Genomic DNA, 4,822 nt, shown 5'->3' with positions numbered 1-4,822 from the left:
CTCTCTCTCTCTCTCTCTCTCTCTCTCTCTCTCTCTCTCTCTCTCACACACACACACACACACACACACACACACACACACACACAGACAGGCACACACACACACACACACACACACACACACACACACACAGAGGCACGCACGCACGCACGCATCGGTCATGGCCTGAGATGGAGCTGTCCCAGTACAGGGCACAGTGGCCCAGGCCAGTGTTCCTCTGTGGTGCTAATTTTTCTTCACAGATGATCGAAAGGAAGTGGGCAGATGGCTAAGCCACTTCAGGAAGTCTGGATTCCAAGAGCACCTTTACTTATTATTATTTTTTTTAAACTTTCTCTTCTTCCTCTTTTTTTCAGGCAGGGTCTTGTTATGTGGCCAGGGCTGGTACAAACTGCTGATCTTCCTGCTTCAACCTCCTGAGTGCATGCCCAACCTTGACTCTGGCCCACCTGGGGATACTATTTTTCCTTGACTATCTGGCACCTTTGTAGAATCAACTCCCACCTCCCTGCAGCTCCTGGTTCAAAATCCTACCCCTGTCACTTTCCAGTTGAGTGACCCTATGCAAGTCAACCCCTCTCGGTGTTACACTGCCCCACTGAACAGAGCTGAAGAAAGTCAAAACAACCTACTCCAAAGGTTTCAGAGATGGTGAAATGGCTTCATGGATGCAAAGCACTCAGCACAGCCTCCCTCCCTGAAGTTTCCTCAGCCTCAGTGACGAGCTTGCTGGTAGAAATTTTAGGTAAAAACCCAATCCTGGAAATTCTGATTCCATAAAAAAGCCAAAGGAGGTCTTTTCTTGAGTCAATCTTGGTGACATAATTTCCAAGATCATTTTTTCATATTTTCCAATTTATCACATTCACTACTAAATCTTGTTTTATAATTCTAATTTTCCACCATCTGTTACTTCCTCTTTTAATGTGCTGGTTTTATCTTTATATTTTATTATTACTACTTCCACTTATTGATTATATTCTTTTCCAGATCACTAATGGAGTCTATATCTTTATTAAATTCCTTCTCCTTTCTTTAGTTTTGTTATTTTTTCCTTCTACTTTGAGACAGTCTCCTTATAGCCCCAGCTAGCCTGGAACTTGCTACATAGACCAGGGTGGTCTCCATCTCGCAGAGCTCTGCCTGCCTCTGCCTCCCGAGTGCTAGACTTAAAGACCTGCGCCACCATGCCTGGTTTTCTTCTACTTCTTGAATTCACAATGAATTTATTTTCATTATTTCTTTTTTAAAGTAATAACAGTGTTTAGGACTGTGTTTTTTCTTGTAAGGACTGATCCCCACCCCCCACCAATCCAATAGGATTGCTATATAAAATTCCTATTCTCATTAAAGTAAAAGAGTCTGAAATGAATTTATTTTTATATTTTATTATTTTTATTTTATGTGTCTGTGTGTATTGCCTGCATGTAGGTAAGTACACCTGTGTTGTGAAATGCCTGCGGAGGATAGAAGAGGCTGTCAGATCCCCTGGAACTGGAGTTTCGGACAGTTATTAGCTGCCATGTGGATGCTGGGATTTGAACCTGGGTCTTCTGCCAGAACAGCCAGTGTTCTTAACTGCTGAGCCATTTCTCCAGCCCCATGAATTTATTTTTTAAGTGAATAGTTATCAAATTTTAACTGAATGCCTTTTGAATTTCTAAGTAGAGCTTTTGTTTCTGCTTATTTTCAGTTCTGTTGCATTGTGCTCAGAGAATTTTCCACATTTTGAAATTTATGGCTGGTTTTTGTTGTGTTCTACATCTGCTCAATTTGTGACTGATCCAGGAATTCTGGGAAAGACACACACTCTGTTCACAGGGTATGGAGTTTGGCACATTTTCAGTAGCTCAGTTCGATAAATTACTGCATGCAGGGACAAACCTCTGTAATGGTGACCTGTGTTCAGGGTGGCTAGCTGGCAGCTGTGAGCAGACACTGCAGGTATTCATGGTAAGCAACACTGGGAAAACTGATGTTCTTCTCCTTTAATGCCTCCAGTGTCCCTGTGGCTCAGGAACTTGCTAAAATCTGAAGCTCAGCAGCAGCCCAGGATGCAAACAGAATAGTGGGAAGGCCACTGCATTGTCCATGAATTCCCAACCTCTGATGCCACCAGACTTAAGTCTCCTAGGTCCCAGCTCATTCTTGGCTATGGTTTGTCCACGAGTTCCCAACCTCTGATGCCACCAGACTTAAGTCTCCTAGGCCCCAGCTCATTCTTGGCTATGGTTTGCATGTCCTTTCTGAATTTAGTCACCATGTAATCAGTATTAAGATGTGGGACCTTTAAGAGGTGTAGGATCATGAGGGCTCTGGTACTGTGAAAGGATTAATGCCAGTTATCAATAGGAGTGGGTGGCCATGATAGGCATGCACTCCTGGTAAAAAGATGAGCTTAACATGTTTCTCTTTGTCTCACATGTGCTTTCCTATCTTCATGCTGTGTATGACCACCACAAAAATCCTTTGCCAGATGCTGGCACCTGTTTTACCTTTCCTAGTCTCCAGAACCATGAACCAAGTCTGTGGTATTCTGTTGTGGCAGTGAAGAGTGCACTAATTTTAATCGTCTTTATAGTTACACTGCACGGTGCCTTCTAGTGAACTCGGTGATAAGACTGCCAGTTCATCCAAGACTGGGAGCAAAGAGTTCACAGATGATTGAATCAAGTGTATAATTGACAGGAAATGAAGAAAAACCACATGCACGCCCCTTATGAGCACAGCTGATAGAGGGCAGGCCACAGTGTATTCACGATATAGTGGGCTTGTGCTAGGCCTCTTTCACTTGCTGCTCCAGCTGGGCCTGTGCTTCTCCCCATCTTGCCCTGTGGCCTGGGTGGCTGGTCTCAGTCTTCAGTCTTTACCACGTGAGGAGTTTTCTGTTGGGTTTGGCTGCAGGGCAGCATTTTCCTGGAGAAAGGGAAGAGTGAGGTTGGTATCACATCCTCTTGCCTAGTCCCTTTTCCCACACCTGTCTCTAGGTTCCACGCCTTGTAAACTGCTGTTCCGCCCATGACAGGGGTAGTGCCTACCCTAGTGCAGTGTGCTTCTGTTGTTTTCTTACTTCTAGCCCAAACCTTTGGAAGTTGTCTCTTATTATACTCTCTTAAATTACCCAATTTCGGTGCTCCATCTGTTCCTTCTGGACCCTAAGTCATATAGGGCTGGTAGAAAATTCAAGAATAATTGAGCCCTACTTTCTTATTTTTTGATTGAGAAGGTGACACACTAGAGGTCACAGGAAGTCATGGTTAGAACTTATCTAGGACCCTGGTGTCTTTGCCTGTATTCTTCCCTCTCCATTGTTAACTCTTTGGATTAAATTCTGTTACAGATATAGAACTAGTGTTGACTTAGAATCATGGAATAATATGAAAAATAATTCCAAGATTTGCCACCCCCTGTATTGGAATCAGGCCCAGTTAATCTGATCTTTTGAATCATTTTAGGAGAGTGGGAGGAGAAGTAGGCATATGTGTACTGTTTCTCATTTAGATGCAGCATTCTTTTTCCTTATCTGTATTTTCTACTTTTTAAGCTAAAAGTGACTGTAGTAAAGAAATAAGACAGTGACAAAAATAATTCCAAGATTTGCCACCCCCTGTATTGGAATCAGGCCCAGTTAATCTGATCTTTTGAATCATTTTAGGAGAGTGGGAGGAGAGGTAGGCATCTGTGTACTGTTTCTCATTTAGATGCAGCATTCTTTTTCCTTATCTGTATTTTCTACTTTTTAAGCTAAAAGTGACTGTAGTAAAGAAATAAGACAGTGACATGCAAAGAACTTTGAGGGTTTTTTTTTTTTTTTTTAAGTCAATAACTTCTGGAGGGCCAGTGAGATGGCTCAGTGTGTAAAAGGCACTTGCTGCCAAGTCTGATGACCTGAGTTCAATCCCCAGAACACACATGATAGGACTGAACTGACTCCCACAAGTTGTCGTCTGGCCTCTACCTGAGCACTGTGGCACATTTGCTCCCCCTCATAAAAAAATGTTTAAAAAGACTACCAAAGGAGCCAAATCTTCAGCCATTTAGAGTGCTTGTCTATCCGTAAGCATACAGTTCTGGAGGGCTTTAGATTGCCTCAGAGACAAGATTTTGCTTATTACACAGAGAATACCTTGTCTCTAGAAGAATCTGTCCCTGTTTCTTTGGGGGTGGAGGGGAGTCCAAAATAGGAGATGGTTTTAAGAAATGGAATTCAGGGAATTTTAAATATTGGCCCATTATCGTTAGGCTGATTTCAATATTTCAAGTGAAAAAGTCAAAAATAACAATGAGAGTTTTCCTGCTGGAGTTGAGCTGTCTTAAATAGAGAGCAAGCTGATCAATAACTTTTTAGGATGTCCCATCCTTCTGACTTGTACTTCATGGAGAAGGGTGATGGTCTTTTTCATAGTCTAAATGCCCTGGACACAAACCCCTAAGTGAGCTTCAGGATCTTAACTAGCAAAGAGTAGACTCTGTAACATGAATCCGTAAGTTCATGGTATAAAGCTAGTGGAAGTTCATTTGTGTCTTAGCAGGTCAGGGTGAATGTCTTTTTATATAATCATTCCAGGGATCTAGGCTTCTTTCATCTTAAGGTTCTGGTGTGTGTGTGTGTGTGTGTGTGTGTGTGTGTGTGTGTGTGTGTTGCTGAGAGTCAAACCCAGGGCCTTATACATGCTGAGCAAGTGCTTTACCACTGCCACTCAGGATTTGCTATTCTTGAGTCCCAACCTTCACTCAATCTTGGGAGGGAAAAGAGCTCAGAGAAGGCATGTCTTCCTCTTAAATCTCTCACCTCATAAGCGGCACAATTCCTTCTGCTCTG

Source organism: Nannospalax galili, unplaced genomic scaffold (assembly GCF_000622305.1).
Source record: "Nannospalax galili isolate Female #2095 unplaced genomic scaffold, S.galili_v1.0 scaffold28, whole genome shotgun sequence".
Lineage (NCBI taxonomy): Eukaryota > Metazoa > Chordata > Mammalia > Rodentia > Spalacidae > Nannospalax > Nannospalax galili.
Note: the sequence above shows the minus strand (reverse complement) of the source record.